General features: G+C 36.5%; 1 long non-coding RNA gene across 1 annotated transcript; it reads right to left on the bottom strand.

The window, feature by feature from the left end:
• Positions 1-3,747: 3,747 nt before the first annotated feature.
• Positions 3,748-22,715, bottom strand: LOC116565526. Its single transcript, XR_004275485.1, has 3 exons — positions 22,702-22,715; positions 21,621-21,623; positions 3,748-3,891 (listed from the first exon to the last, which is right to left on the bottom strand). It is a non-coding gene; the product is annotated as an uncharacterized LOC116565526 (long non-coding RNA).
• Between the last annotated feature and the right edge of the window lie 558 nt (positions 22,716-23,273).

Genomic DNA, 23,273 nt, shown 5'->3' with positions numbered 1-23,273 from the left:
TTGGGGATCTGTCACACTATACCAGAACACAGCAGAATTTACAAGAATCACTTATTCATTGTCTTACCAGATATTTGCTATAAACTAAGGTTAACCTTAATGAATTCTCTTTGTTGTTTATTAAACCATTCCTCTGTAATGTTTTATGTCCACCAGATAAGACACTTGACAGTGCTAGATATACATCAATAAATTATTGCCCAATTGTTCGTTTTTGTGTTCTACATGCAGACCACTTCCCTACTTTAACTCATCATTATATTAAGCAGATAACAGCACAGATTCTTTCTCCCATGGTTAAACTGTAGCTTTGAGAATATATTCTGGCCACCATAATTTGATTGAGGCACTCTGTTTTTATTACACTCATGAGATGACTTGATCATTTTGCAAAAGGCTTGTTAGTCTCATTGATATCCCTTTCACATACTGTCTTAGAGATGGCTGAGCCTATCCATTTTATATTGATTTTATTGGTTGTATTTCAAAGAGGGAGCTTTCTGACCTCTCCCTATGAGTAAATTAAATATATGATTACACAGTCTTTCTGGGGATTCTAGCAAAAAGCAACACAAGTCCACCAAAAGCTTACTGGGAAATGTGTGAAAGACTGTAATTTAAACTTGGACTAATCAGGCTTATCGTTCATTCTTTCATTACATTTTTTTCTTGAAGTCTCATCAAAGATTAATCGTTTATCTAAGGAGTCACGTAACAAAGGGAATAATGATAACCAACATTTCTAAAGTTGTGTGTTTAGGATTATCAAGCACTTTAATATATATTATTTCCTTTGATCCTCACAGCACTGGTAGATTGTGATGTTTAGTATCTTCCAAACTTTTGACTAGAAAAGTGGTTCCTGAAATGTTCCCACACCAGCAGCATCAGTATTACCCAAGAGTCTGATAAAAATGCAAAACCTTGGTGCTCTCCAGGAGTACTGAATCAGAAACCCTGTTGTTTTGTTTTATTTGTATATATCACAATACTTTTTCTCATTATAAGGTATTCAAACCTTTTGGATATAAGGATGGTGGGGGCTCCCCTGCCAAATTGCCTTCCTCTCAAAAGAAGGCATCAGTTGTGTTTGCTACTCAGACTTCTTCACCATCTACTTCCCTCTGCTTTCTTCTGTGGGATGCTTCCATGCTCATTTGCTTTAAGTGAGCTACAATCCACAACATCCCCACCCACTGCCTCTAGAGCGAGCATTTTTAGCCAAGATAATTAGCCCGTCATGTTTCCTTAACACAGTAATTGGACATGGACAAGGCATATGACCAAATTAAACTAGGAACATTAAGAATTTTGATAGATCATGCTCCTAAGTATATATACTAAAGAAATTTTCTCACAGATCCACCAGGGGCCAAGTGTCATGATTACTGTAGTAATGTCTGTTTTATTCACTGATGTGTCTCATGTACATTAAACAGTTCCTGCACAGTGTAGTGCCCATGATATTTATAAAAAATAAGTTGGTTGTTTGTGGAAAGTAGAATTGGAGGCAACCTGATTGTCAATGAAAGAAATAGGAAAAATATGATGGATGCATACTGTGGGGTGTTATACAGCAAATAGAATCAATGGATTAGATGTTCAATAGTAATGTAATTGTAACATAAAAACATAGTGCTTAGCAAAACAGTAGGAAATATAATGAATTGTTTATGTAAATTAAAACGCAATTACACAAATAGTACGTATTTTGTGAAAATACAATAAAAAGGTATACAAGTGGTATATATGATAGAAAACACATAGATGGATACATATGTGAATACTTAAGGGGCCTTGAAAGGGCCAATGCTGATGTGTCATGAACTGAAAGATATGCTTGACTCAACCTCAAGGACCTGAGGTTTCAAAAGTTGCTGGGAATTCTGAGAAAGTGGTTCCTCTCCCTCTGCATGAAATCCACTTGGGATATAGCACTAGGAACGATAGGAAAAGAGAGAAACTGGAACCTGATTACATCATGAAGAGACCCCACATCAAGCCTTGCCAGAAGTGTGTTCAACGCCGGTTATCTAGCTCCATTTCTCCTTGCTGTTACTGTAAAAGATCTTTTGAATATAGTCTTGTAAAAAAACTTATAACCAAGAAAATTCTGATCATGTCTTTTTTTGTTTTCCTCAATTGAGTTGTGAAAATACTATTCAAATTTGCTGCCTCCATTCCACGACACACACTCACTCATGCACACGGTGAGGCAATCTGATGTGGATGCCTTCACCTGTCTACTGAAACTGCTTTTATTGTTACCAGTAATCCCCTCATCAGGACATATGTTTGCTGCCTTCTTAAAGTGCTCTCCTGCTATCGTTTAATTGATTATTCATCCTCAGGCTTTTCCACTGGATCTTTCTCAAATATAATGATTATCAGTCCATGATTGCTGAAGATAAATATCTAACCAACTATGTATAACAGGCCCTGTAAATTGGGGTGGATGGACCAACCAGTGAAAACAGCCACTGGCCTGTAAACAAAGGACATGGTCTGTTTGTGTAGTGCTGGCTGAACTTCAGCCTGGGTGGAAACTATTTTTATTAATACTATTATTGTTATTAACCTCCAGAGTACTCTGTTAATTCTCTGTGTCTTACATTTTCTTCCGGAACTAAATTATCCAATGAACTAAATAGCTTTACTATCACTTCAAAACTAAAGACTTCAAAATCTGTATTTCTTTTTTTTCCACTTTGAAAAATTATTTTTAACTGACATGTAATAATTAGACATATTTATGGGGTAAAATGTGATGTTCCAACATATGTATACATTGTGGAATGATGAAATCAGAGTAATTAGCATATCCATCATCTTAAACATTTATCATGTCTTTGTGGAGGGGACAGTTAAAATCATCTCTTCCAGCTCCTTTGAGATACATAGTACTTCATTGTTGACTACAGTCACCCTACAATGCAACAGGACACCTGAATTTATTCTTCTTTTCTAACTGTAGTTTTGTGCTCATTGACCAACCTGTCGCCCTTACTCCTTTCCTCCTCTCTTTCTCAGTCTCTTGTGTCTTCTGTTCAATTCACTACTTCCATGAGATCAACTTTTTTTAGATTCTACTTATGAGTAAGAACAGACAGTATTTGTCTGTGTCTGGCTGATTTCTTTTAACATAATGTCCTTGAGTTTGTCAAATGGCAAGGTTTCATTGTTTTTTAAGGCTGAAGAGTATTCCATTGTGTAAATATACCGTCTTTTCTGGATCCATTCATCCATTTTGAAAATTTAGGATGCTTCCCTATCTTGGCTATTGTGCATTGTGCTACGGTAAATATGAAAGTACAGATATCTTTGTGGCATATTTTATTTCTTTTAAATATATATCAAGTAGTGAGATTGCTGGATCATATGGTATTTCTAGCTTTAATTTTTTGAGGTACCCCCATACTGTCTTCCATAATGGTTGTATTAATTTATAATTCCACCAACAGTGTGTAAGAATTCCCTTCTCTTCACATCTTTGGCAATATTTGTTACCTTTTATCTTTTTGACAGTAACCATTCTAACTGGCATGAGATGAAATCTCATTGTGGTTTTGATTTTAATTTTCCTAGTGATTAGTGATGTTGAACATTTAAAAATATATCTATTGGTAATTTGTATTTCTTTTGTGAAATATCTATTGTGATCTCTTGCTCATCTATTAATACAATTATTGTTATTATTTGCTATTAAGGTGTTTGAGTTTCTTAAATACACTGGATGTTAACCCTTTGTCAGATGTATACTTTGTAAATATTTTCTCCCATTCTGTAGGTTGCCTCTTTACTCTGTTGATTGCTTCCTTTGCTGTGCATAGGTTTTTAGTTTGCTATAATCCTATTTGTATATTTTTGCTTTTGTGTCTTTGCTTTTGAGGTCTCACTCAAAAAATCCTTGCCTAGACCAATGTTATGAAACATTTTCCCTATGTTTTCTTTTAGAAGTTTCACAGTTTTGGGTCTTACACTTGAGTCTTAAATCCATTTTGAGTTCATTTTTGTATATGGTAAGATATAGGGGTCCGGTTTTGTTCCTCTTCATGTTGACATGCAGTTTTTCAGCTCCGTTTATTAAAGAGACTGTCCTTTCCTCAATGTGAATTTTTAGCATCTTTGTTGAAAAGCAATTGGCTATAGATGCATGAATTTATTTTGGGAATTTCTATTCTGTTCCATTGGTTTATGTGTCTGTTTTTATGCCAACACCATGCTGTTTTAGTTACTGTAGCTTTGTAGCATATTTTGAAGTCAAGTAGTGTCAGGACTCCAGCTATTTTTTTCTTCAATATTGCTGGCTATTTGAGATCTTTTGTTGTTCGATGCAAATTCAAATTGTTCCTGTTTGCAGACAACTTGATCTTATATATGGAAAACTCTAAAGACTCCACCAAATACTGTTAAAACTAATGAAGAAATTCAATATAGTTGCAGGATACAAAATCAACATACAAAATTCAATAGCGTTTCTATACACTAATAGTAAGCTACCTGAAAAAAAATCAAGAAAATGATTCCATTTATAACAGCTAACAAAAAAACAAATAAGATATCAAGGAATAAATTTAAATGGAAGAGTGAAAGATCTCTGCACTGCAAACCAAAAATTATTGATGAAAAAAAGAGGATACAAATAAGTGGAAAGATATCTTGCATTCACGGATTGGAAGAATGAATATTGTTAAAATGTCATACTATCCAAAGCTATCTACAGGTTCAATACAATTCCTATTCAAATACCAATAATATTCTTCACAGAAATGGGAAAAGGCAATCCTAAAATTTGTGCAGAACCATGAAATCTGTATTTCTATTCCTGACTCCTGAACTCCCAACCTAATTTTCCTGCTAACATAGAGAAATATATTAAGATTAAACATTTTTAAATATTAAAATGTACTAAGATGGAACACTTTAACTCGGCATCGACTGAAATTCTCTTTCATACTGCATATCTTCTCTAGTAATGGCATTATCAGTGACCAAGTCTCAAAAAGCTAGCAGTGATGTCATTGTTTTCTTCTCATTTCTTCAATCTTTTACCCTCCCTCCACCCAAGCTAGTTTATCAGCAGCCAGGTACTATAGATTTTATCCCATGTTTTTTTCAAATGTGTGTGTCCTTTTGTCAACAGCTCACTACTATCATATTAATTTTAACCTCACAATTTTAAATCCATATTATTGCATGAGCCATATGACAATCTGCCTACCTCTAATCTCCTGATTTTCTAATTCATCTGTTTGTTTTTTTGTTTTGTTTTTGTTTGTTTGTTTTTGAGATGCAATTTCGTTCTTGACCAGGCTGAAGTGCCATGGTGCAATCTTGGTTCACTGCAACCTCTGCCTCCTGGGTTCAAGCAATTCTTGTACCTTAGCTTCCCGAGTAGCTGGGATTACAGGCATGTGTGACCACACCTGGCTATTTTTTGTATTATTAGTAAAGTTGGTGTTTCAGCATGTTGGCCAGGCTGATCTTGAACTCCTGACCTCAGGTGATCTGCCCGCCTCAGCCTCCCACACTGCTGGGATTACAGGCGTGAGCCACCGTGCCCAGCCACTAATTCATCTTATGCATTGCTGTTGGAATTTTTTCCCTTAAATCACGGGTTGGATCATATCACATGTCACTTGAGGTCTCAAGTAATATTCAGTGGTTTCCTGCTGTCTACAGAAGTCTCTATGCCTGTATGTAGTATTCCAAACAATTCCTGAAATGGCAAAATGAGAAACTCATCTTCTACTGCATCATTTCAAGGAACTCTAAAATTCAATCATTTATGGTTATTGTCATTCTGGAGGATAGAAGGAAATCCTGGGCTTCTATGACTTTTTAAATATCATTTGTTGAGCTTGACTTGTACTTCTCTATTTATGGAAGCCTTTTCTTTAAGTTCCAATTCAAGGTTACTGTTTCCCTAAGGGCTTCTTGAAACATCTAGCTATAATGGACAACTTCTTCAATTATAATTCTATAATATGCTCCTTTTGCTCCAGCTAGCACTTACCCAAATTAACCTTGTAACATGACTTTTCCATTCACGATTATCCTCGTGAGATATATCCCATGAGAACCGGGATCCAAGAAGTCTTTTGATAAAGATTCTGTTTTATACAACTTTGGGACTCGATTTCAAAAACAGTGGCAAATACGCACCCAATAAATGTTTTATTAAATTTAACATTTATAAATGTTTATGAAAACTTCCCAAATCATGGAATAATGAAAAATATATAAATAAAGCTATAAACCTACATCCTCTAGAAAACCCTAAATATACATTTACACAGAATTCTGCATATAATTTAATGGGATTTGTGGTGGGCACTTGGACTCGCCTTCTAACATTTGTTCCAAACCCATTCTGGTGTACAAAGGCTAGAAAGCTTAAAATTAGTTTTTGCAGGCTCATATGAAGCATTTCAATTCCAGTTTTATAACTACATCATTCAAAATATATTACCCATCATCTCCTCTTATTGCGGCCACTCTCAGACCCTGGAGTCACTCTTGACATTGATGGTTTCAGTTCCTGGCTTTCTTGTCATTCCTTCTAACACAACATATTTTGTAACTCAAATTATTTCAGTATCTATGTAGATATCCTTTTCAACATGTTTGAGTTCACAGTTCCAGAGAACTTCCGATTTCCTACCTTTTAAGCATGCTGCTTCTATTATCCCGCTGCAGGACTCTCCTATGACTAAGACAAAATCCAATGATACTATCGATTTCCTGCGACTATTGCACCGTTCATCTTTCTAAAAACACTTTTGCTTATGACTTCCACTGTCTCGCTTCTCTTTTCCTCTTTCATACTTGGAAAAGTACTAATGCCAGTTATAGCCAATGCTCTGTAAACGTTGCCAGCACGTGAGTATTGAAAATGACTGTAGAATATCAAACAACCATGCTGACTACTCTTACTTAAATTCATGACCTCAGCTACACTCTGTGCTGCCTTGAAATTCTGCATTTCACCATTTTATTTACTCTAAACTAGATGGGATATAACATGCTTTCTTTTCTCAAGCCTCAAAAATGACATTCTTCCATTCCCCCGCATCCTCACTCTTAGTTCACTGAGAAAATATAAGCAATCAAGAAGGGTTTTGCAAACTATCACCATATGCTTGTCTCCTGCTAGACTAGATGAATTTGACTTATTTTCTGTGAACTTTGACTTCTCAAACATAATTCTCTTACTTTTGTTTCTCTTTCTCTCTCGCATCACCAAATTTTCACTCTATACTAATCATTAAATCAGAATGTAAATATTCTATATTGTTTATTTTAAAACTCGTTTAACCCACACCTCCGTCAGCTATAGCCCTTTGAAAGAGTTGACTATGTTGTCTACTATTTCTTTTACTTCATTTTCTCTTTTATCTACTCTAATCAACCTTCAATCCAATTGTCAAAATCACCAACAATTTCAACACAGCTATACCTAATGGTCAATTTACTGTCCTTGTTTTTATTTGACTTGTCAACAGTATATCACTCTCTCTTGAAACTTGTTCTTTACTTAGCATTTGGAATATAACTCTTGGTGTTTTTCTTAGTGTCACTTGCTAGGTTCTCCTCCATTCCCCTAATGCTAAACCGTGGAGTACTCAGGGACTCAGAGCCGGGGTCTCTTCCCCTTTCTGTTTTCACTCACTCCTAGGTGATATTATCTAGTTAATGGCTTTAAATATTTTGTGAATGTTGATAAATCCCAAATTTATATCTCTAGACTTGTCCTCTCCCATAAACTCCAAATATACATCCCACTACCAACTTAACGTTTCTACTGGATGTCTGTCATGTTTCTTAAATTTAACACGTTATCAATGAAACTCTCTATTTCCCTTACTTTAAACATGTTCTGCTTTCCATCTTCATCATCTCAGTTAGTGACAGTTTTATTTTTTTAGTTTGTCAGGCTAAAAGTGTTGATGTCATTCTTGACTTACCATTTTCTCTTACATTTGACAGCAAATCCTGTAGACTCCACCTTCAAAATCCATTCAGAAACTGCACCTTACTACTTGAGTCGTCACTATCCTGGTCCAACGAATCATAGCTTCTTGACCGGATTACTGCAGCCTCTTTACTGCTTTCTCTGTTTCTTTGCTGACCCAACTAGTTTATTCTCCAAAGAGCAGTTAGAATAAAATTATTAAAAATGTCAGTCAAGTCATGTCACTCTTTCACTTGGAGCCTCTCAATGTTTTTGTATTTCATGCAGAAAGGCAGCTGAAGTTCTTAGAATGATTTAAAAAGTACCACTCAATCCAGACTGCTCAGGGCCACTCTAACCTCATGGTCTTCTGCTCACTCTTTTGCTGACGTTGTCCTTTCTCCACTGGACTTATTTGCTGTTTCTTGAATATACCTGGCACATACCTGCCTTAGAGCTTTTAAAGGCATTCTTTTTCCTTCCTAGAATATTATTCTTCCATATATCTTTATAGCTTGCTTCCTTGCTTCTTTCAGGTTTCTTCTCAAATGTTACCGTAATTACCATACATCATTGAGGTTTTTTTTGACAGAGGTATATACAATAATAATTCTACCTTTTCTAATACTACTTTTTCCCCCTTATCCTAATTTTCTTAAAATCATTTGTTACCACATGGCCTACTACATGAAGACTTTGATGTTGTAAAACTTGTTTATTGCCTGCCTCTACAAAGAAGGAATTTGTTTATTTTGTTCACTGCTGTATCTCCAACACCTTGAATAGTAATAAAGTACATGGTGGGTATTGTAAGATGGAACAACGAATGAATGAATCAGATATAGTCTCCAAAAACATTATAGCCTGAGTCATGTTGAGATAGGGCGGTAAAACGTTCTTCTATTTTCTGTCCCAGGTCATGACACAAGTAAAGTGGTTTTACACTCAGGAGCAGCAGCAGCAATTCAGAGTCTTCAGCCTTCCATATTAGTGCTCTTACATGATTGAGGCAGAGGGATTCTGAAAAGTGAGAATTGCTTCTCAGAACCTAGTGTAGAGCTTGCTCCTTTACAGTTTTTATTTATTTTTTGTGAGCACATGAGATATTTTGATACGGGCATGAAATGTGTAGAAATCACATGAGGAAAAAAGGGGGTATCCATCACCTCAAGTGTTTATCCTTTGTGTTGCAAACAATCCAATTACAATATTTTTGTTATTTTAAATGTACAAGTAAATTATTATTTACTATCTTCACCCTGTTGTGTTATCAAATACTAATTCTTATTCATTCTTTCTAGCAAGTTTTTGTATACATCGACCATCCCTACTCCCTCCCACCTCCCACCTCCCACCAAGCCTCACTACCCTTGCCAGCCTCTGGTAACCACCTTCTACTGTCTATCTCCATGAATCCAATTGTTTCCATTTTTAGGTCCCACAAATCAGTGAGAACATGTGATGTTTGTCTCTGTGTGCCTGACTTTTTGCACTTAACATAATGGCCTCCAGTTCTATCCATGTCATTGTAAATGACTAGATTACATTATTTTTTATGGCTGAATAGTACTCCACTGTCTATATATGCCACATTGTCTTTTTCTTTTTTTTAAATTACACTTTACATTTTAAGGTACATGTGCAGAATGTGCAGGTTGTTGCATACTTATACATGTGCCATGATAGTTTGCTGCATCCACCATCTTGTCATCTACATAAGGTATTTCTCCTAATGTTATCCCTCCCCTAGCTTCCCACCCACCGGGCAGGCCCCAGTGAGTGATGTTCCCCTTCCTGTGTCCATGTGTTCTCACTGTTCAACTCCCACTTATGAGTAAGAACATGTGGTATTTGGTTTTCTGTTCTTGTGTTAGTTTGCTGAGAATGATGGTTTCCAGTTTCATCCATGTCCCTGCAAAAGACATGAACTTATCCTTTCTTACGGTTGCATAGTATTTATGATGTATATGTGCCACATTTTAAAATTCATTGATGGTATGCCACATTTCTTTATCCATTCATCTATTGATTGACACTTAGGTTGTTCCAAGTCACTATTGTGACTTAGTGCTGCAATATACTTGGGAGTGTAGATTCTCTTTGATATATGCATTTCTTTTCTTTTGGTGTTAAAACTAGCAATGAGACTGCTAGATTGTATAGTAGCTCTAGTTTTAGCATTTTGAGAAATGTCCAAACTCTTCTCCTTAGTGATTGTACTAACTTACATTCCCAGTAACAGGGTACAAGGGTTCCTTTTGCTCCACAACTTCTCCAGCACTTGCTTTTGCCAGACTTTTGGATATAAGTCATTTTAACTGGGGTGAGATGAAATCTCATTGTAGTTTTGATTTGCATTTCTCTGATGATCAGTTATATTGAGCATCTTTTCGTATATCTGTTTGCCATATATATGTCTTCTTTGGAGAAATGTTTATTCAGATCTTTTGCCCATTTTTAAATGGGATTTTTAGATTTTTTTCCTAGAGAGTTGTTTGAACTCCTTATATATTCTGGTTATTAATCCCTTATCAGATGGGTAGTTTGCAGATATTTTCTTCCATTCTGAGGGTTGTCTCTTCATGTTGTTGATTGTCTTCTTTGCTGTGCATAAGCTTTTTAACTTGATGTAACCCCATTTGTTCATTTTTGCTTTAATTTCCTGTGCTTGCATATTACTCAAGAAATCTTTGCCAGTCCAATGTCCTAGAGAGTTTCCTCTGTGTTTTCTTTCAGCAGTTTCGTAATTTGAGGACCTAGACTTAAATTTTTAATCCATTTTGATTTGCTTTTTGTATATGTCTAGAAATAAGGATAAAGCTTCATTCTTTTGCATATAGAAATCCAGTTTTCCCAGAACCATTTATTGAAGAGACTGTACATATTACACAAAGCATTCTACAGATTCAATGCAATCCTTATCAAAATACCAATTTATTGGCCTACAGTTGCTCATAGTAGCCACTAATTATCCTTTAGATTTCTGTGGTATCCATTGTAATGTCATCTTTTTTATCTCCGATTTTATTTATTTGGGTCTTCTTTTTTTCTTAGTTCATCTGGCTAAAGGTTAGTCAATTTTGTTTATGTTTTCAAAAAACTAGCTTTTTTGTTGCTCTTTTGTGTTTTTGCTTCACTGTCATTTATTTCTATTCTGATCTTTATTATTTCTTCTCTTCGACTAATATTTGGTTTGATTTGTTCTTACTATTCTAGTTCTTAAGATGCATTGTTAGGCCAATTTTGAAGTATTTTTATTTTTTGATGTAAGCACTTATAGCTATAAACTTCCCTGTTAGTACTGCCTTCATTGTATCCCATAGGTTCTGGTACGTTGTGTTTCTACTATCATTTGTTTCAAGAAATTTTTCAGTTTCATTCTTAATGTCTTCATTGACCCACTGGTCATTCAAGAGAGCATATTGCTTAATTTCCAGATGTTTGTATAGTTTCCAAAATTATTCTTGTTTTTGATTTCTATTTTTTTCCATTGTGTTCAGATAAGATACTTAATATTATTTCATTTTAAAAAAATAGTGTTTAAGACTTGTTTTATGACTTATGGTTTGGCCTTGAGAGTGATCCATTTGCTGAGAAGAAGAATATGTATTCTGTAGTCATTTGGTGAAATGTTCTGTAAATAAACTATTAGATACATTTCATGTATAGTGCAGATTAAGTCCAATGTTTCTTTGTTTATTTTCTGTCTGGATGATTTGTCCAATGCTGAAAGTGGAATGTTGAAGTCTCCAGCTATTATTGTATTGGGTTTTATCTCTCTCTGTAGCTCTAATAATATTTGCTTGATATAACTGGTGCTTAATATTGGGTGCATATAAATCTAATATATTTGTTATATAATTGTTGTGTCATACTGATGAGTTGACCAGTTTATCATTATATAACGACTGTTTTAGTCTCTTATGATTTTTGTCTTGAAATTGACTTTGTCTGATATAAGTATAGCTACTGCTGCTCTTCTTCAGTTTCTGTTGACAAGGAATGTCTTTTGCCACGTCTTTATTTTCAATTTGTGTGTCTTTATAGGTGAAGTGTGTTTCTTGTAGGCAACAGATTACTGGGTCTTTGTTTTTAATCCATTCAGTTGCTCTATGTTTCATTGAAGAGTTTAGCCTGTTTGCATTCAATGATATTAATAACTAAGGACTTTGACATTTTGTTTTTTGTTTTCTGGTTGTTTTGTAGTCTTCCCCTTCATTAAACAGGAAGAAAAGAAGGAATAGATTTTTTTTTTCTGGTGGTAGAATTTAATATCTCACTTTTTTTGTGTGTGTTTGTGTTGTCTATTTTTTGGTTTGAGTTTATCATGAGCCTTGCAAATACTATCTTACAACCCATTATTTTAAACTGAAGACAACTTAACACTGATAGCATAGAGACAAACAAGGAAAAATAAAACTACTAATAACTTTAACCTTTAACTTTGTCCCCTGCTGCTTCTTAACATTTTGTTGTTTCTATTTGCATCTTATTGTAATGTCTATATATTGAAAAGTTGCTGTAGTTATTAGTTTTGATGAATTTATCATTAGTCTTTCTACTTAAGAGTGATTTAGATACCACAGTTACAGTATTATAACAGTTGTGTTATTCTGGGTACTATGAATTACCAGTGAGCTCCTTATACCTTCAGGTGATTTATTATTGCTTATTACCATCCTTTTTTCTTTTTTTCTAATTAAAGAACCCCCTTTAGCATTCTTGTAGAATAGTCCTGATGTTGGTGAAATTCCTTAGCTTTTGTTTGTCTGAGAACATCTTTCTTTCTCCATCATGTTTGATGTATATTATTTACTGGATATACAATTCTAGGGTAAAAGTTTTGTTCTTCCGTACTTTAAATATATCATGCCACTCTGGTCTGTGAGGTTTCCACTGAAAAGTCTGCTGCCAGATGTGTTGGAAACTCATTGTTTGTTATTTGATTCTTTTCCCTCACTACGTTTGAATATTTTCTTGTTTCTTGTTTCTTGGGTTTTGATCATTAAATACCTTGAGGTACCTTTTTTGGGTTAAATCTGCTTGGTGTTCTATAAACTTTGTGTGCTTGAATACGGATATATTTCCACTGATTTTGGAAGGTCTCTGTTATTATTGCTTTGAATAAACTTTCTACTCTTGTCTCTTTCTATATCTCTTCTTTAAGGCCAGTAACTCATAGATTTGCCAATTTGAGACTAAATCTAGATACTGTGGATATGCTTCATTCTTTTTATTTTTATTTATTTATTTATTGAGATGGAGTCTCTCTCTGATACCAGGCTGGAGTAAAGTGGTGCAGTCTCGCGTCATTGTGATCTTTGTCTCCAGGTTCAAGTAATTCTTCTACCCCAGCCTCCTGAGTAGCTGGGACTACAAGCGTGCACCACCATGCCTGACTAATTTTTTATATTTTTAGTAGAGACGGGGTTCCACCATGTTGGCCAGAACGGTCTCGATCTCTTGTCCTTGTGATCCACCTGCCTTGGCCTCCCAAAGTGCTGGGATTACCAGCGTAAGCCACTGTGCCTGGTTATTCTTTTTTCTTTTGTCTCCTTTGACTGTGTATGTATTTCAAATACCCTCTCTTCAAGCTCACTAATTCTTCTGCTTGATCAGTTTTGCTATTTAGAAACTCTGAGAGATTCTTCAGTATGTCAGTTGCATTTTTCCACTCTAGAATTTCTGCTTGACTCTTTTTAATTATTTTAATCCTTTGTTAAATTTATCTGACAAAATTCTAAATTCCTTCCCTACGTTATCTTGGATTTTTTTGAGTTTCCTCAAAACAGCTATTTTTGAGTTCTCTGTCTGAAAGATTATATATCTCTGTTTCTCCAGAATTGGTCCCTGCTGTCTTATTTATTCTGTGTGGTAAGGTCATGATTTTTTTGAATGGTCTTGATGCTTATAGATATTTGTCGGTGTCTGGGTATTAACGTAGTCTTTTTGTTCTGGGCTTGTCTGTACTTGTCCTTCTCAGGAAGGCTTTCCAGCTATTGAAAGGGACTTGGTTGTTGTGATCTAAGTTACATCTGCATTGGTAAGCAACCCAAGTCCAGTAATACTGTGGTTCTTGCAGACTTGTAAACAGAGCATCTTGGTGCCCTTGGATGACATCCGTAACATTTCTCTGGATTACCAAACAGAGACTCTTGTTTTTTACCCATAATTTCTCCCAAGAAAATGAAGTCTCTCTTTCTGTATTGAGCTGCCTATAGCTGGAGGTGGAGAGACACTAATACCCTGTGTCCACCACCACTGCGACTGGGTCAGACCTGAAGTCAGCACAGCACTGGGTGCTGCCCATGGTCTGGTGTAACAACTACCTGGCTACCACCTATCTTTGCTCAAGGCCCTAGGGTTTTTCAATCAGCAGGTGGCAAAGACAGCCAGGCTTGTTTGCTTCCCTTTAGGGTGGTGAGCTCCCTCAGGCCCCAGGCAGGTCCAGAGGTGATAACCAGGAGCTAGGGACTAGAGCAAAATAGAACCTTAGAATTCAACCTGGTATTCTGTTGTACTGCAGCTGAACTGGCTCTCAAACCACAAGACGCAGTCCTTTCCATAGGCAGAGGAGTCTCTCTCCAGGGCCACGACCACCACAGACCCATTGGGGTTACTGCCAGGCTATTGTTGGGGCTACTGTTCCTTTAAGGCCTAAGGGCTCTTCAGTCAGCTGGCAGTGGATGCTACCAGGCCTGGGACTCACTGTTCATGGCAGTGGGCTCTCCTCTGGCCCAGGGCATGTCCAGAAATGCTGTCCAAGAGCCAATGTCCAATAAATAAAAATGACTTATAATTAGTATTTCTTATATACAGTGAATATTGTCCTCTGTGGCCCAGAGCATGTCCAGAAATGCTGCCCAAAAGCCAAGGCCTGAAATCAGAGGACCCTAAGAACCTAATTGGTGCTTTACCCCACTGACACCAAGCTAGTGCCTGAAGCCAGCACATCTGAGTCTCACCCAAGGCCTACAGCATCCTACTTGCTTTTTACTTCTGGTTCTTCAGGGCTCAAGGGCTCTTTAGTCAGCAGGTGGTGAATCCTGCCAGGACTGGGTTTTTTCCTTCAAGGCCTCAGTTTCCCTTCTGGCCTGGGGTATGTCTAGATACATCATCTGGGAGCTAAGGCCTGGAATGAGGGTCTTACAACTCTGCCCAGCGCTGTATCCTACTGTGGCTGAGATGGTAACAAAGATACAAGACAAAGTCCTTTTTATTCTTCCCTCTCTTCTTCTCAAGCCAAAAGAATGAGTCACTTTTGTTGTTGCAAGTTGTGCTGCCTGGGGCTGGGGAAGGGGAGGTGCAAGCACTTTCTTAGCTGCCCTGGCTGGTGTTTCATGTCCGCTGGCTCTGTGTTCAGCACAGCACTTGGACTTGGCTAGGAATTGCAGTCATTGCGGCCTAGATTGCTTTTCAGATTTATTGAGGACCACGGAGCACTTCAGCCTGTGATGGCAAGGCTTGCCAAAACTTGAGCTCTGACCACTGGGGTGGGAATTATCCTCTAGCTAGGGTTGGTCTAGATGCTTCCTCCATGGGTGGGTGTCAGCTAACATTAGCCTGGTTTTGCTTTCTGCTGTGACAGGGCAGCACTTGGTTCAATGCAGAGTCCCATAGCTGCTGTGCCGTCCCTTCCCCAGCAACACAGATTCTCTCTCTATACCATGCCGTCACTGCCAGGGCAGGAAGGGTGCCATCTGTAATTCAAGACTGTCTTTTCTACCCTCCCGAGTGCCTCTTTCAGTGATATGAAGTTAAAACGAAGTACTATGATTGCTCACTTGATCTTTGGCTCTTACGAAGCTGTTTTTTTGTGGAGATAGTTGTTAAATTTGTGTTCCTATGGGAGGGAAAAGAGATAGGTCAAGTCTTCTATTTGGCCATCTTGCTGTGCCCTTTCCTACAATTTTTTATTCATCTAATGTCCTCTGTTGGCTCTCATATGCTTGAACTAACTAGAATGAATTTTTGTTAGTCCATTTCTGGTGCTCTCACAAAAAAAACCCTCTAGAGATTGGGTAGCTTATATACAACAGAAATTTATTTCTTACATTCACGGAGGCTCGGAAATCCAAGATCAATGTGCTAGCTACTATACTATGTGGTGAGAGCCCACTTTTTGGTTCATAGAGGGTGCCTCCTCATTGCATCCTCACATGTTGGAAGTGACAAATGAGGTTTTTAAAATCTCTTTGTAAGGTCACTAACCCCGTTAATGAGGACACCGCCCGCCCTCATGACCAAATTACCTCTGAAAAGCCCTACCTCCTAATAACATCACCTTGGGGGGAGGATTTCAACATATAAGTTTTCAGGGACACAAACATCTCAGAATAGCAGAATTCTGTTGTCTACATGCAGGTGAAATTTGAGTTACACAGTATTGCTTCATCAAGTAGTTGTCGGTAATCAATATTCAACGAAATCTTAACATTTGGTTGACTATGTGGCCAGGGTCTAATTATCATTAAAAGATGTGATTTGTTTCCATGACAACCAGTGGTAAAACATTTCAATTATGTCTTGTGATAATCCTAGAATGAAGTTATATGAAAGACAAAGCTATCTAGGTTGAGTGACTGCTGTGATAGTCCATTAATGGTAGTTCAAGCATGAAAAGACTGTGTGGGTGGAATGGCTACCTCAAACTATACTGCAGAACTTTGAATGCATCAAAATATCACCAGCGAACCAAGATATTTCTATGATTGCCTTAAGATGATATCTTATCTCTTATATCAGCAGAGTTGAAGAAGTACAAATTCAGAAGCTTTCTGATTTCTTGGTTTTACATAAAGGAGCCCAAGATGGCCTCTGCCTATTGACCATATGTTGTTTACTTTTTTATAACAGGCTGAAGTCTGTTAACTCAAAAGCTTGACACCTAAACTCTAACTTATATATCCTGTTGTTTTAAACATACCCTAAATGTGGAGATTTTTAACCATTTAGATCCTCTTGGCTTACCATATTCCGTGAAAATGTACCAACGCTTTCTAGTCAGAGATAACATAAATCCTGCAGATATAAAAGTTGCCAATGCTCATCTTTGGAAGGTTGGACTCCCCAGAGATTCACTGTAAGACTGCTGAACAACATTACCTAAAACGTAAGCCTCTTTGATCTCTCTTTTTCTCCTAGGAGTTCTCTTGCCCTTGTTTCACTATGAACAGCGGTCCCTGTGCTGTGTCTCCTGGATGTTCTCATGCTCTGAGGTCTTTCCTCCACCCCAAAACCTGGCAAGGTGTTGCCCAGATAATGCTTATCTTATGTTCATTGTGTGCTACTGCCACCTCATTGTCATTTTTTTTTTTTTTTTGGTAATCAGTCCCCACATTCATCAAACTTACTGTACCAGGGTAGTTGAATTGTACTGCAGATTAGATTCATAGCTACATTAACTCTCTTGAGTAAAAATTATTCATTTATTGAAAATGAGAAGGATCTGGAAAGTTAATCAGTAACTTTGGGAAATTGGACAATTGTGGATTCCCTGAATCTCCTGTCAGTCTGCTTCATATGCCAGTAGAAGCAACCTCTCCTTTTCTAGCTTATATGTCTAGTTCTTTCTGCATCCGGTAAATGCCTCATTTGAAATAATTATCTTGCAAGGAAACTCTAATTCTTCTTATTTCAATATGTCTACTTCAATTTTTTTGCCTCAAGGCCTATAAATTGTGTCAGGTTTCAATATAACCTAGGGAGTCATTTACAAAATAAAGCAGGTTCCACACCAAAAATAATTGCAACATTTTTGCTAATATAGCAAAAAAAATATGGATAATTTATGAAAATATTCTCTGATATTATAGACAAGGATGGGAAGGATATCATATTTGGATAGACTTTTTGCTTGTCATTGTTAATATGGGCTTATACAGCTAGAGCGTACTTAAGATTCTCGATTTAGATTTCTACTTTGAGCAAATGGGAGTGCTGCTAAATGTTTTCTAGTGGATTGATTAACACTTGGGCTCCATATTGGCCTATGATGAATGAAACTGAGATGCCAGTGCACTCGTCTCTTCATGTTAGCACTCTTCACAATACCAAAGACGTGGAATTCACCTAGGTCTCTATCAGTGGATTGGATAAAAAAATGTGGTACATATGTAACATGGAATACTACACAGCCACAAAAAGAAAAAAATCATGTCTTTTGCAGCAACATGAGTGCAGTGGGAGGTCATCATCCTAAACAAATTAATGCAGGAACAGAAAACCAAATACTGCCTGTCCTTACTTATAAGTGGGAGCTAAACACTGGGCACTCATGGACATAAAGATAGCAACAATAGACACTGGAAACTACTAGAGGAGGGAGGGAAGGAGTGGTCACAGATTGGAAAGTTAACTACTGGGTACCATGATCAGTCCTTGGGTGGGACCATTTGTACCCCAAATCTCAGCATCACACAATATATCCATTTAACATACTTGTACATGTACTGCCCGAATCTAAAATAAAAGTTGATATTATTTAAAAAAGGAAAGAAATAGAGATGTCAGAATTTCCTTAGTATAACGTAGAAACTTAGGAAACAAAATCTTGGGGAAATAGGATAGCTGAAGTAAATTTTCTTTGAGAGGTAATTGACTCAGTTACCCTGTAGTTCTGTTTTCTGAGAGATCCTAGTTTATAGTCCCTTCCCCACAGAACTGAGAAATAAATTAGTGTAGATAAATACATTACTCGAAACCCTGTAGTGCTTATTCTCTATAGGCCAAGGAAAAAGATGAGAAATGGTGACACTGAAACAGACTGTCTGATTTCAATGGGGTTATAGAATCCCTCGGTAACAGAGGCAAAGTAGCAGCACTTAATGAAAAGGGGCAAGATTATAATAGTTACTCTAACAGGCAGCAGAGCCAAAGTTGTCATACAAGTGCTTTGCTCTGCAGTTATTTTTGGCAATAACTAATTGACCATTCCATTTCTAGAACTGAAGTGGATGAACAGTTCATTAATTCCCTACTTAATCTGTATTATCAGAAAGGATAAAAATTTAACTGTGTTAGAAAGGCCAAAGTGGAAGACTTTGCAACTGGAGAAATTGTCAGAAATACAGGTCTATCATAATTTATGAACGGGAAGAATTTCTTAGGCCACATGGATAGGGATTCAGAGAGTAAGTTATCATATTGGTGACAAAAAAGATTTGGGGAGAAGACTCATGAATGAATCTCTTGAAATAATCCCAGCATGGGAGATTATTTCCTTTTCTTATAAATGGTCATCTAATGGTTGCTTCTGAGCAGACTATTGTTCAGGTAGATCACATGGTCCACACTGTGGATGTGTGTTTCTTTTTTCAACTCTTCCAGTTCATGACCATTGAACTCATAAACAAAGTGGGGATAATGGTGGAGACTCAAGATTTCTCCTCACTGAAGTTTTTGCCTGACTTATTACATTGTAGTGTGCCAAATACGGAATTAACAGGGAAGAATGGTGCAGCCTTGTGTAACATCACATCATATGAGAAAAATCAGCCACCTGGGAACAAGTGAACCCATTTCATTATGTAAGGAGTAGAAGTTTTTTATGCTAGAACTGACTTATATTCTAAAAATAGATGAAGCTACTGAATAAATCTATTGAATACCATAAAATATTCAATAAATAACCATATGAGAATAATTCATATTATCCCCACAAATCTAATGAGTAAGCATTATTGTATGAGTTTAAGCCATCTGTTTATTTTACATTAAATAAAGGTCTAAGTACTAGAGCAAATGCAAGTTGAAAGTTTCTCAAAGTATGAAAGAGTACTTGCTGAGAACTTTCCTTTCATTATTCTTAACAAAGATGACTATCTATAAAGTCAGAATAGTGTGGGTTATGCTGCCATAAAACACAACTTCAAATCTCAGTGCCTTAAAAGAATAAAGGTTGATTTCTTACCCATGTTCCTTGACCATTGCACATTGCCAGGTACTTATCATGGGTTCTCAGGTACTGGCTAGTTGAACAGCCACATAATGAATATTGCCTTTTCTAGCAGAGGGAAAAGACTGCTCTGTAGAGTCTCTCTATAGCTGAGAAGTGACACACTTCAGTTTTGCTCACACCTCATTTGCCAGGCTAGTTACATGGCCCCAAACCACAGATAATCAAGAATTGCAATCCTGTAATGAACCTGCAGTGGGGAGGACTGATATTATACTGCTGACTCCAAAATATCCAGGAATTATGTCAAGCTTTTCTCAAGGCATTAATATTCTGGGATGTTATTTGTTAGATTGCATTTAATTTTAAGCACTGACAAATTGTTTTATATTCTTCTAAGGATTTTCTTGGAGCTATGCTGCTTTTGCTTAATGTTCCATTTCTTTTTCCCATTTTCTCCATTTTCCTTTTTTCCCTTTGTCTTGGGCAGGCATTCCAAGAGTAATAGTTCAGAGTGAAGCATAGGTTGACATAGGCTGACAATTCAGAGTGAAAGCACAGGCAAGGGAAATGTTTTCACTGGGAAAAGGTCAAAGGCTTAAAGATGATTCTGCAATGTACTCTGTTGGATGATGAAGAGCATGACATAAAATTTAATTCTATTGTAACTATCTTGAAGTACTTAAAGAATAATGAATTAGAAGATGTGGTAATTGACTGTGGAGGAAAATGTGGCCTCCATTATCCACTTAGTAATAGTTCAAAGATGCGGATATTAAAACCTGGTTTTGTAGGTTGCATTAAGAAATGCTACCCAGGCCACCTCAGTTATTTTCAAATGGTCACAGATCTCTTTGCTTCCATCTGACATCCAGATGGACAGTATGGGATGGTTAAAATGATGATTATTTTAGTCTGCTTCCTGGATGGTAGGGGTGTAGGTGGAGTCTTAAGAAATAAAATCCTGGTTGGGTGCTATGGCTCACACCTGTAATCCCAGCACTTTGTGAGGCCAAGGTGGGTGGATCAAAAGGTCAAGAGTTTGAGACCAGCCTGGACAAGATGGTGAAATCCCGGCTCTACTAAAAATACAAAAAAAAAACTAGCTGGGCATGGTGGCGGGTGCTTGTAATCACAGCTACTTGGGAGGCAGAGGCAGAAGAATCACTTGAACCCAGGAGGTGGACATTGCAGTGAGCCAAGATTGGACCACTGCACTCTAGCCTGGGTGACAGAACAAGATTCTGTCTCAAAAAAAAAAAAAAAATCCTGTCATAAATGCTAGAATGTTTAGATATCATGAAGCAGGTGCACTAGCGCACTTTACCAAAATATAACTTCGTTAATAATAACTTTCTAATAAAATTGTTGTTTTAAAAAATCCTCAACTTAATCTACACTTAACTGATATTTACCAAGAATTTGCTATGTGCATAGCGCAATGATCATACACATTTTAGTTTGAGCTAAAGTTCTCTGTAAACTTTATCAAATCTAAGAATTTCACAGAAATTCTATAATGGTGATGAACATACTGGGGAATCGCATTTACTGAATATGTTTGTCAAAGATAAAGAGGAGATACATGCTTTCACTATCAATAAAAGAACAATAGGAATTTAAAAGAGAAATGAAAAGCTATACACAGAGTAGGTTTGAAGTTAATGTTATAACGTACCCAAGATTTCTTAAAAGCAGCGGATTCCAACTGCGAAAATGAGTTACTTTCCTTTAAACATATACACTAAATGGAATCCTGAAGCCCTAAACCCTCTCGTGACTCGTCACAAGCTTTTGGACGTATGTTGTAGTCTTATCTGAGGAAGTCAGAGCACTCCCACTTCGCTACTGCTTGCTCACAATATTCTTAAGAACCATAAAGGAAGAAATCAAATTATCAATTCAAAGACAGAGAAACTGAGATCAGAGGAATCCTTGACATACTCAAAATAAAACAAGAACAAAAACACCACCTAAACTAGAAATAGAAGCAAATTCTGTCTTCCCAGCAATCTTGCCCCATACCACCTTGTCTATACAGTTCCCAAGTGACTCACTCTGTTGATAAACTGAAATATGCTGAACTCCATATAATTATGCTACCTAAGCACAATTTAATGAATGTGTAATAAAGCTCTTCCAGAGATATGAGGGAGGAATCATTACTATTTTTAGCAAATTACCAAGCAGCAACTCAAAAAGAATCTAACTCTAAATGCCATACTTTGAAGTTAATACTGTAAATTCTGTAGTACAATTTTCACTTTTTCTTCCCCAAATGATAACTGCTATGAGAAGGAAAGAGCTGCCGAAACACAACCTGTAAACTGATTAAAACAACAGTTCTAATGAAAAATATCTGAAACTAAAATTGAATGGTAAAAGGCAAAGTAATGCCCATGTCAATAAATAAAAATGACTTTTAATTAGTATTTCTTACGGTATACACTGAATGTTGTACTCTTTATAGGGCAGGGTATTAGTTTTCCTTGCTAAACAATGAATTGATTTTACATAAGCTACCTATTTGATAATGAGAACTAGAATTATTTGAACTTTCCCCCACATTAAGCCACAGGAATAAGGACAGTGGGTGGCCTCACATTCCTTGTAAAGTGGCCTGATTATCAGCTAATATGTGTGGACACATTTGGATAGATTTTAAATTATCAGTAATTTGTGATTATGCAGTCAGGTGAATGACAGTTAAAGGTATATGAAATTCCATCACTCAATAGTGGTTTCTGTTCAATGACAAAAGTCATTGAACTTGTCATGACTTATAAGGAATCTATCCAGAAATGAGCCATTTGTCATCCGAAATGCAAAATCCAATCAGTAAATTTTATACATTTATAAAAAGATGAAAAATTATCCATACCTTTCTAGTAGGAGTAAAATGTATGAAAGGCAACGTGGTGAAACAAAGAATACAGAAATAGAACATGGAAAACCTAAATTCCAGTTGTGCTGAATTGCAATGTGATTTTGGATTTTAATTATCTTATATAATTTCTTTGTCTATTAAATGGTGATGACCACTAACAAAACTGTGAGAATAATGAATTATAAAAGACTATGCAAACATAAAATGATTATATTAATACAATTGAGATATACTAATTGGAACATTAGTGTATTCTGTGAAACGTAATTATTTAGGTTAACATTTACTTTGAATTACAATTACATTACTTTACCTAGTTTCAAAAACATCTCTCAAATAATCTCAAATAATTTACCTAGTTTCAAAAACATTCTCTCAAAGAAATAATTTCCAGTAGTTGATACATTTATATCCATATATCTCAAAAGACACTGTCTAAAAGTATGATTGTGAATAAGTTTGTTTGCCTATTTTCCGTATGCGATTGTGATATTGTTACATAATTTTTGCATGCTAAGAAGATAACAGAAGGCTGT

This window comes from Sapajus apella, unplaced genomic scaffold, assembly GCF_009761245.1.
Source record: "Sapajus apella isolate SASKATOON/1434 unplaced genomic scaffold, GSC_monkey_1.0 scaffold40, whole genome shotgun sequence".
In the NCBI taxonomy this organism is placed as follows: domain Eukaryota; kingdom Metazoa; phylum Chordata; class Mammalia; order Primates; family Cebidae; genus Sapajus; species Sapajus apella.
Note: the sequence above shows the minus strand (reverse complement) of the source record. Positions and strands in the feature narration are given on the sequence as shown.